The sequence below is a fragment of the Magnolia sinica genome, chromosome 6 (assembly GCF_029962835.1).
Source record: "Magnolia sinica isolate HGM2019 chromosome 6, MsV1, whole genome shotgun sequence".
NCBI classification, from domain to species: Eukaryota; Viridiplantae; Streptophyta; class Magnoliopsida; order Magnoliales; family Magnoliaceae; genus Magnolia; species Magnolia sinica.
In genome coordinates, this window is record NC_080578.1 from 19,662,690 (window position 1) to 19,674,994 (window position 12,305).

The following is a 12,305-nucleotide window of genomic DNA, read 5'->3' on the forward strand; positions in this document are numbered from 1 at the left end:
CATTTCTTTCCATAATATTCCTGCGAGGGGCTCACTTGAGCTTTAAATTGGCTCATCTTTTTTTCGAAAGCCGCGTCTCTCGCACCGATCCGATACCCCGGCAGAAGATGTGAGCCGGCGTTTATTTCAAGAAAACGCCGCGCTTGCAATCCCAAGAGAATCTCTACAATATGTCAAATCAATCCCATCAATCAATCCCATCCATCACCTCATGTCAAGTACAAGCAACCCATGCTTTCTCTCTCCAAAGTCAACCCTTTCTCACCCTCTCTCTTACACACCCATGCTAGTCAAGTACACATCACCTCACCCATCACTCACACCCATCACTCTCTCTCTTTACATCCCATCTCTCTCTCTCTCTCTCTCATTTCTCAAATCAATTCCAAGCAACCAAAGAGAGAGCTCACGTCCAAGCTTCTCCATGTGAGAGAGTGCATGTGTGTGGCCCACTTTCCCATCCCTAAATCCTCCATCCTAACCATTCATTTCCCATCTTCCACCGTTAAAGTGAAGCTTAAGGAGATCGGCATTCCAACGGACCGAGAAGATCGACCGGTGGGTGCTTATTAGACTAGATTTTTCATGTTTTATGATGGGCCAAGTGAGGCCTACCGATCAATGGTATGGATCTCACTTTGGACCCTAAGATGTGGCCGATGGCCCATCTTGATCTTCATGATCATTCCATGATGGGGCCATTCCCCATGGACCCCATCATGATGTTTATTTTCTAACTTGAAAAGAGGTCATCTGGACCGTCCATTTGAGTGGAGAAGGGATCTCCACCGTTGATCCTTGATTTGGTAGGCCCACATGTATTGGGACCCACTTGATGTATGTTTTAAATTATGCAAGGGAGGGCCCATAGTGCCGGGGTCCCTCCATCACACGTGTTCCGTCTCTCTCTCTCTCTCTCCCTCTCTCCTTTTTTTTTAATTGTATGCGATGATATGGCCGTGTGGCCCATTTGAATGGACCCCACCACGAAGCATGTATTGGATCCAAGTCATTGATAGGTGAGGCCCACTGTATGTATGTGTATGTTCCACACCACCCAGCCATGTGATGGCCCACCTAAGCAGGGCCCACTCTAAATATATTTGCATGCCCAAAAACGTCCAGCGTCTGGACGTGGAGTGGGAAAACAAAAAAAAATATTAGCTTGGTTCTCAAGCCATGGAGAGGGTGGTACATGTAGGCCCCACCTTGATGTATGGGACTAATCCACACCGTCCATTCCATTTTTCAAATCACTTTAGGCATTGAGCCAAAAGATGAAGCCGATCCAAGCATCTGGTGGGCCATACCTTTCAAAACAGTGGTTTTCACCGTTTAAATTCACTTGAATCTTTTTTCATGCCAAAAAATATCCAATATTGGACTCTACGGATTTGTTATGGTCCGTAGAGACCAATGGCTGGGGTAGATCTACCTGATGCGGGCCCCACGTATGAAAAACCCTTGAAAAATGGGTTTGCCTCTGACTTGTCAGAGGGCGCCAGCGGCGTCCGCGCTGGACGGGCGGCCAGGGACCGTGGGTCCCCAAACCTAAGCCCCACAGTGATGTATATTTGCCATCCAATCCGTCCATTAGGTGGGACCTTGCTTGAAGTGGCCCCCCCTCCAAAAATCGACCCAATCTGAAACTCAGTTGGCCCACATCAAAGGAAACAATGGGATTGAACATATACCTTTGAAAACCCATTTTGGGTCCACGAAGTTTTGGATCAATCTGAAAATTGTTTTTACTCTTCGTCAGGTCTATGTGAACACATGGACAGATTGGATGGTGAACAAACATTACGGTGGGCCCCACATGGGACCCACGGTGATGCATATATTTTATTCATACCGTCCACAGGGAGTAGGTCTGTGTGGAGCCACAGTGATGTATGTGTTTTAGTCACACCGTCTGTGCAGACGGTGGACCCCTTCATGTGTTTTATCCATACCGTCCCATCCACAGGTGGGGTCCATCATGATGCATGTGTGGTGTCCACACTGTCCCATCTAGAAAGCTCATTTTTTTAGCATGAGCTAAAGAATGAATCGAATCCATGGTCCATGATGCATGTGTTGCATCCAAGTCATCCAACCAATTGAAAGCTCATTTTATAGCACGAGTTCAAAGAAATGAGACAGATCTAGGAATAGGTGGACCACATTATAGAAAGCTGGGTTTGAAGGCCCACCATTAAGACCCTTGGTCTACTAAGCTTGGGACCATATATGATATTGGTCTTTCCTTTTAATTCAGGTATGTGAGGCCTTATAATCAGATTGGATGAGGAATAAATATTAGGGTGGGCCTTAGAAATTTAGTGGTGGAAATCATTACCACCACTTGTATTTGGGTGTGGCCCATTGGATATGCATATGGCCCATACGATGTGGTCCACCTTGATATTTATAAGGCCCATTTGAGGAGGCCCACCTTGATGTATTTGGGGCCTGTTGTTGAGGCCCATCCTGATATATGCAAGGCCCATTGTGATGTCTTCAAAGGCTCATGGGATATGGCCCATTGCAATGTACCTAAGGCCGTTGGTGGGGGCCCATTAATGCGGCCCATTTGATGAATGTAAGGCCCATGTGATACGGCCCAATTGATGTATCTAAGGCCCATGGGTCGAGGCCTAACGGGATGTCCTTAGGGTCCATTGCAATGTGTGATTCCATATGGTTTGTGTAATGGTATTTTATGGCGGGCCTTGCCTTGGGAGCAATGTTGGTTTGACGTCCACGTTGCAAGGATAATGTTGGTTAAATGTCCGCATTATAACTCTCCCTAGGGCCCATTGATAGGCCCATACTTGTTGATAGTTCATTACTTTATAACATGCTTAGTGCACTTCCATGATTCATGCCCATACGCATCATATGTATGCTTGAGATGAGGAATGTTTGATCATAGCATAAGCCGTTGGGCTGAGACATTTACGGGACTCCTTATGAGACGGAGTGCCCCACATGATCGCGTGGTACGCGCAGGATTGCTGCATGATTGTACGGTGTGACTCATGCATCTCGCATATGTGTGACTTGATCACTGCACGCCCTAGCGACATCAGGGCCGTGGCTCCACAGACATATCGTGGATGGCCGTATCGGATACCGGAAATGCTTGGTTCTAGCACTGTGGGCACTTAGGATGTCCTTGGGTGAAAGTCCCAGAACCCTTTTGGTACCAGGAGATGCTCCAACGTCTAGACCGAGTGGATACATGAACGCCCGAGTGCCGAATACCAGTAGGCCGCGTCTCCCACTGTGTCGTGGTCGGTTGGAAGGGGGTGTGGCCTTATCCGCCCGAGTGAGGGGGCTATAAGCTAGGCTGAGTTTGACCAGCTCGTAAATGAGTCCGCTATCGACGAGCCGGGTAGGTATTGGCAGACTACTGGTCAGGCGGATAGTGTGGTCTCTTTCACTTGCTTAACTGTGCAGCTAGGGAGGAGGCAATCAGTGTGAGGTGTATTAGGCCCCGGTGATATTTAGAGAGGAACTGTATTGATATGTGTACTTGACGAGTACTAGCACGCTTGCTTGCATATCGCATATGACATTTGGCTACATAGGCCTCGCATCGCATAGCCTTGGTATGGCTGATAGCATTCATGCCTCGCATCGCATAGCTTTGATATAGCTGATAGCATTCATGGACTTACCGCATATTTCCGCATTACTCTGATATTATACACTTGACACTTGCCTTACACACACTTTCACCACCCTCTAAGCTTTATAAGCTTATGCACGATAGATGCGTGCGGTGGCGTTAGTTGCAGCAGCGTTGAGCTTGGAGCGTGCAGCCGAGCTTCTGGAGTTTCTTTTACTTTCATTATATTGTATTTTCCTTTCATACGCATTGTACTTAAAGTCTTTGATTTAGTGGATTAGTGGTGATGTTGTTTTGTGACTTGGTTATGCTTGTAGTTATGCTCCATTAAAAAAAAAATGTACATTGGAAAATCCTCCTTGTAGGATCCCATGATCGGAATACGGCGTATGGACGCTGGGAGCCGAGAATGGGGTACTACGGAGGCTGTCGCACCGGATTCGGCGATCGGGAATTTTGTGAGCCCGGTTTCTGAGTTGGGGCGTGACAAACTTATTAACGGTTTGGATGGCATATAAACATTAAGTTGGATGCAAAGAAGATTTCAACGGTAGACATTTGTTTCTAGCATTTCTTTCCATAATATTCCTGTGAGGGGCTCACTTGAGCTTTAAATTGGCTCATCTTTTTTTCGAAAGTGTCTTAAATTGGTCTTGCAAAATAGATAAATAGGTGGATTTTTCCAAATTATTATGGTGGACCCCACTTAGCATCCTAGCTAAGGAGTGGATTAGGTGAGAACCTGGATCCACCGATGTGGGCCCCACAATTAGGGGTCCCATTTTGATGTATTTGACTACATCCACGCCGTCTATCTACATGGAAAAGCTCGTTTTAAAGTGCCATCCAAAAATTAAAGTACATCTAAATCCCATATAAACCATGGTATGGGAAATAATCGCGATTAGGATTGAAAACTTGTTGTGAACCATAAAAGCTTTGGATTAAGATGATATTTGTGTGGTCTCTTCATTTATGTGTCATCTACGTGTTCATGACCTTATCAACAAGTTGGATGGAAAATATACACTCTGGAATTCATAAAGTTTTTAATGGTGAGGATTCAATTACAGACTATTTCCTCTAGTGTGGTCCACCTAAGATTTAAGGTTAGAAAATAATCTATTGGATACACCGAAAATAGAAAAAATAAAATAAAACATGAAATTTGTTTCACTAGGCTGAATCACGTAAAACGATACGCTGTCCTTAAAGCGTGATTTGCGCCCTTAATAATTGTTGATAGGTTACAAGCGAATTGCTTCTAGGATAAGACAAGCATGTCTAGATCCAACATGTAGCAATCACGATGGGTCCACTATGGAACAGTTTAATGCAATAGATCTGTTCTGGCAAAATCAGACAGTGGAAATGTTCACAGTATTATAAAAATGAGATATGGAGTATCTGATGCGAGAGATGGTGTTGAGATAATTGATTTTGGACCGGCATAGTCCAGTTTATATAGGCACTAGGTAGTGGACTGTTGCTAGGTGGCTATCAATGGTCTGTAACGTTTGAAAAATGTTTATGACCGTTGACTATTAATTTCAGCCGTTTCTGGTCGTCGGATCACAAGATCTGACCATTGGATCATCATGGCCCGTGCGAAGTTCAAAGTGCGCCATCTAGCACCACTATAGCGACTACAACCATACTGCCCACGCTCACGCCCACGCCCGTGCCCGTGCCCGTGCCTGAACTCGTGCGTAGCACTGGAACACGCAACCCGAGCATCTCCATTTTCAAAACATCCAAGTAAGAATACTACCCACAAATCCACATATAAACCCCAAAAACTTTTCTACCATTTTCGATGTGGGACTAAAAGCACACACCGCACTTTATAATTTGAAATTTTTGAAAAACTGTTTTGGCGGCAAAATCTCAAAATTTTGAAATTTTGAATATTTTTCAAAAAGCCACAAATTTCAACAATCTCCTATAGTTTTTTTAAACAATAGAAAATTTTCTGCCAGAATAATAGTTATTATACATAAAGAAAGATATCTTGCGATTTGAATAATTTATTAGTATAAGTATGTTAAAGTTATTTCGAAATTTCTGGTTGTCGCAGCATCTGAACTAGTTATTCCTATATGACATAACCGAAAATACTACACACATAATAGTTCCTACGTTATGTGTTCCTCCATATTACTCGCTAAGTACTTTCAATGGCCATGTGCTTATCCTGTTTTATGACCAATCCCAAGATAACTCTAACTCTCATTAAAAGCAGCACCACTTCTACGCTCACATTGGTGAAATCTTTCTGGTGTTTCCGTTACTTAAAACACTTGTCCTATTTGACTGGATTTCATTAAGAGTTTTTAATACTCAACTCTCTTTTATAACAACTAGCACTTTCATCCTAGATGAGGCTATTTAAATTTAGTGCTGAAACTTTCCACTTATCAGTGATTGTTGTTACCCATTGAACCCAACTTTAGAGATTTTCTAAATTTGGGTTGGGTTTCTTTCACTGGTGGAACTTTGATTAAAGAGTTTCAACCTATCCCTTTAGATGTTGTCCTTACTACCTCTCTCGTCCGAGGTTTAGTAAAAGGATCGGCCAAGTTATTAATTGACTTTACAAATGAGATCGCAATGATTCCATCTTGAATCAATTGCCTTACATAATCATGTCTCAAACTTATGCATCTCGACTTTCCATTATAAGTACTGTTGTAGGATCTTGTTAGAATGGCTTCACTATCATAATGAAGTGAAACAGCCGGTATAGGCTTCACATAGAATGAAATTTCTAACAGAAGATCCATTAACCACTCAACCTCTTTACCTGTAGCAGTAAAAGCTATGAACTTAGATTTCATAGTTAAGTGCGTTATGCAAGTTTATTTTTTGGATCCCCGAGATACAGCTGCACCTCTTAAGGTAAATATCTATCCTATAGTAGACTTATTGTCCCCTGCACTCGATATCCAACTTGCATCAGTATATCCTTCCAACACTGCTGAAAATTCTGAGTAAAATAGTCCTAGTTCTTTGGTTTCTTTTAGATAACCTAGAACTCTGCTTATAGCTTTCCAGTGTTCAACACTTGGATTACTTATAAACCTATTTAGTTTACTCACAGCATATGTTATATCCGGTCTTGTGTATTGCATCACATACATAAGACTGCCTATAGCACTGGCATACTCTAGTTGTGCAACCGCTCTTCCATTGTTTTCTTTTAACTTAATACTTGGATCAAATGAGGTTTTTTGCTTCTTTGATTTTTCAAGTGATTAAACTTGTTTAGTATTTTCTCAATATAATTATACTGGCACAATGCAAAACCCCCACTATGTTTTTTTACTTTGATACCTAATATAGTATCCACTTGTCCAAGATTCTTTATTTTGAAAACTGAATAGAAAAACTTCTTTGTGATAGTTACACCTTCCATTTTATTACTGATTATTAACATATCTACATACAAGCATATGATTACAAGATAATCATTACACACTTTTGAGTATATGCATTTATCAGTAATATTATGTGCAAAACTATAAGACAAAGTTTTAAAATCAAATTTATCATGTCACTGTTTTGGTGCTTGTTTAATTCATATAAAGACTTAACAAGTCTACACACTTTTCTTCCATTGCTTGGTAGAATAAACCCTTCTAGTTGCTCCATGTATACCTCCTCATCGAGATCACCATTCAGGAATACTGTCTTCACGTCCATTTGATGGATATGAAGATGGTGTATGGATGCTAGAACGAATAAGATTCTAATCGATGTTATTCTAGCCACTGGTGAATATGTGTCAAAATAATCAATTCCTTCTTTCTGTCGGAAACCTTTAGGGCTTGTTTGGCCAATTGCATTGGAAAGAATTAGGTGGTATGGAATTCAAAAAACATAATTATTACCCATGGCAGGGATTGTTCCCTGTTACCATGGGATAAGCTTAATTCCCTACTTTGTTTGTAATACGGTGGTACATTGAAAGGACATACCCACCATCATTTGAAACTATTGAGAATAACACACGTGTTATATCTAAACCGTTTATTTGTTTTGTAACCTCATTTTATGGCATGGGCTTAAAAATGAGGTATATTCAAAACTTATGTGGCCCTAAAGAAGTTTTCAACGGTAAGTATTCAATCCCCGTTGCTTTCTATGGTAGGGTCCACTTGAGCTTTACATCTACCTAATTTTTTGGCCCGTGCTCTAAAATGATCTCTAAAAATGGGTGGACGGTGTGGATATAGCCCACACATCATGGTGGGACCTACACAACTTGCTAACATTGAGTGAAATTAGCACGGGACCCAATATGATTCCATCTAACCTACTTCCAAGCTTTTCCTCGCTTCCCAAACATGGAGTGGAATTGGCACAGGACAAGATGCAATTCCATCCCACCTAAGCCCATCTAATCCAGCAGGCCAAACAGGCCCTTAACAACTAATCTTGCTTTAAAGGTTTGAATTATATCATCAGTGTGATATTTTTTCTTAAATACCCACTTATAACCTATTGGTTTAAAACATGGAGGTAGATCTACTAGTTCTTATGTTTGGTTAAATATAATTGAATCCATTTAATCATTAATGGCCTCTTTTCAAAAATTAGAGTCTTTTGAAGTCATAGTTTTACTAAATGTTTTAGGTTCATCTTATATAGTTAAAACCATAGGCATTTTCCTAATGACCTTCTCTCTATCACCCTCAACTAGGTGAAAAGAGAGTCGTTGAGAGCCTATTTGATCAGGATTAAGACTCTTCTCTACTCTTACTCTTTGACTCCTACGAGGTTCACTTGGTGTTTCTACTTCTAATTATGTTTCTTTTATAGTTTCATTAGGAGATTGAATCTCAATATTCTTTTTCTCCGTAAATACAGAGTTTTCAAAGAACTCTATATCTTTATACTCTATGATTACATTGGAGTTTAAGTTTAGAAGTCTATAGTCCTTACTATATTGTGCAACTCCTACAAGGACGCACCTGATAACTCTCGGTCCTAACTTAGTTCTTTTAGGTTCTGGAGTTCTGCAGTATGCAAGACACCTCCACACTCTAAGATACCCTATTGTAACGCTCTATAAATCGAGGGTCGAGCATAAGCTTGGCTCCCGAGTTCTAATGCATCACTTATGCAACATAGATAATGATGATTAAATGTTGTCCGTATTAGTACATTAAACATGAATGAGATTATACTAAATTAGCATATCATACTCCAGAGACAATTAGATTACGCAAGCGGAAGACTGTGATAGATATATAAAGCATATAAGTGGTTGTAAGTCCCCGGAGTATGAACATGTCGCCAGGTTAAATAATTACATGTATAGGTCCAAAAATTCACAAAATGATAAAGTATAATGTCATCTAATCCATATCCATATAGCCCCGGTGACGCAACTCCAGGTCTACATAGACCCGCCAGAGAGTTGCAAGTAGGAGAACTTTTTGTCGTCGTCGAAAAAGGCCGGCTCCAACTCGTAAGCCTTGCCATCATCTGAAACTACAACATGGTCTGTTGGTGTTTTAAAACACCATCCCAGAGTGGGAGTGAGTGATCAACTCAGTGGAGCTATAAGGCAATAGTTAACATGTTATCAATTCAGTCAAGCAGTAATGATAAAGCAATACAACAAGCATTCTTAAGTGCTTTGGTTAATGTAAGGATGATATGTATTAATAATGCATGCCCTCGCCTGCACTCCCTCTACGACATCATCTCATGGTCGTGCATGCTAAACTCCCACTGTGCTCAACACTCACGCCAAACGCACATGCAATGTGGTGCATGGTCGTGTTAGTTCTTAATTAAACCTATTCATACAGCAGATTCGGGAAGATAAGGTACCTCTCTTTATATCATTTACCCAAACAATGATCCATCTAGGGTCGTTAATCCTAGTTGATCACATACGATAGACAAGTTCGCGAGTTTACACTATAGGTTGCTACGGGAGGCTTGTCACCTCAGCATAGACTTAATTCACAGTTGAGGTTACTACGAGGGGCTCGTCACTCGATCGTATACCTATTTTATACTCGAGGTCACTGCAGGAAAGACTCATCACCTTAGTGTAGGCTGACAGCTCGAATACAGTGTCTCATACCACCGTATTCGGCTCACGAGTTTGGTTTGCTCGCTGGACACTACGGGGAGGCTCGTCACCCCATCGTAGGCCGACAGCTCGACCACGGTGTCCCATACTACCATGCCTGACTTATAAGTCTTAGCGGATCGTGGTACCAAGGTTAAACGGGTTTTTCAATGGTAAGCGATACCTTAGATTCAAACAGTAGTGTTCATACATGGTGAACATACATTAGGCCAATCGGGTTACTTAACAAGCTCGACTAGTACGAGCGTACGTTGAATTAATTGACATGGAGCGCGTAAGCACTCCGTGTGGCTTAACCACTGTCGATAATCACTGTACGACTCGGATTCATCAAACGTTTCTGTCATGGCGAAACTAGTTCGGCCACTGATCGTAAACCATTATTGATTGCCTAGACTACGTATTAGTCCCAATCGTACTCAAACATAATAGGCATTCATATGTGATAGTCCAAGCAGCATGTGACAACCATTTTAAACATAAATATCATTTGAGCATTTCAACAAACACATAGTGCACATATTATTATACATAGGCATTTTATCCATAAATTACATAGTAGTAAAAGAGGTTACATAAAGGAAACTGTAGCTATAGATAAGGTAATTGAGAATCTTATCTCAACACCCTTATTAAATACATTTCAACAAGCATTTTCTTATTCATGAATTTTATCAAACACTTAGACTACATATCAACATATATGTAATAAATTAGTTATAATGTATATTATAGCAAATCCTTTCACAAGGGAGTTGTCACATGTATAACAATTATGTATTCCCAAACAACAATAATGGTAAGCACAAATCATTATTCCATATTCATACAAACATTTCAACAAACACATGGAATGCATTAATTTCAACATGGTTCATATATATATATATATATATATATATATAATATGCGGAAAACATCGCATCTAACCATATGTGATAGCAATCAAGTCAGTCATAAATTATTACTGATATTTAAACCCTTGAAAACCATAACTTAAACATTTATAGTCCGCACCTTTCGTCGGTATACTCGTATCGAACTCAGTTCGAATCTTATGTTCCCAAATACGGAATAACGGGTACGTATATCATGAAATAGGTTAGCTATTTCACCGATCTACTTATTTGGATACCTAAAACAGATTAGGGTTAGGATTTCTTACCTAAAAATGGTTTCGGATTCGACGGTGTAACGATACAGGTAGGATGATTCGACACGTAGAGCGATGGGAACGAATCCCAGCAATTATCTCTCACACTCTCTCTCTTCTCCTCACTTTCTCGTTCTCTTTTCTCTCTTCTCTCTCTTAGGGTTAGGAATTTCGTATGGAATGAGAGAGGGGTGGGTTAAGGCCCTTACATAGGCCCAGAACTGATGTCAATGACCCCAGGGCCATGGTATACTTAGGTTATAGACAAAAGTTGTCTGTTTCGGGCCAACAGAGCTCATCTGGAGGTCCATTTCCTGCATACGGTCCGGAGAAAGTTCCCTGACAATGGATCTATGTCAGGTTAAAGTTTCAGTCCAATCAGGTTTGTAGATCGACCGTAGGGGACCAGTTTGGTTCAACGACCATCGTCACTCGATCAGAGCCACAAGTACACTGACATGTGTAGGAACTTTTTCCTAATCCAAGGGTATAGTTAGGTCAAAATCTGACGGTTTGAAACCTTAAACTTAACCTCTAAGCGAACGACCCAATTTAGTTAAGTTTGAGTCTATTCCCTGAAGATATTTGCGTTTCTCACACACTTCGCTTCGGGCTTAAGTTGTGCATTTCTGGATACTATTTGGACTTGATTTTTGAGATGGTTGTCAAGCCAAGTAAGGCGGTCATAACCGTATAGTTTCGTGGTAATCGAACTTTCGACGCACGGTCCAAGTCCGATACGGAGTTTCAAGATGCTCCCGAGAGCAACTGAGTTTTGAGATTGATCCTAGGTTTTTAGGAAATGTAGAGTTAGTGATTCTGCTAGTTTTGGGTCTTGCAGTTCGTATAGAAAGTGATTCGAACTAATTCGCCGATCAATTCGATTTAGTACTTAATTAATTTTCATCTAATTTTTAAAGAATTTGATCCTTAATTATTTCTACCTGAGGTGATACTCGGGTCTTTGTATGGATTTTTTCGAGACGTTACAATCTACCCCCCTTAAAGAAAAATTTCGTCCTCGAAATTAGTACATTTTCGTACTCCTCGAGAATCTGAGGGTAGTTCTTACGGACTTCGGCTTCTATTTCCTAAGTAGCCTCTTCCTCGGTGTGATGTGTCCACAGTACCTTCACAAGCGGGATAACCTTGCTACGCAGCACCTGCTCATTCCTGTTTAAGATACGTGTCGGTCGCAGTACATAAGTAGTTTCCTCACTTAACTGTACCTGCTCCTATTTGATAATGTGGGAAGGGTCAGGAACGTATTTCTTCAGCATCGATACATGAAATACGTTGTGCACGCCTGCGAGTGGTGTGGGCAAAGCAAGACAGTACGCTACCGCACCTACTCGATCTAGTATCTGGAATGGGCATATGAATCTCGGCCTGAGCTTTCATTTCTTTCCAAACCGGAGGACTCCCTT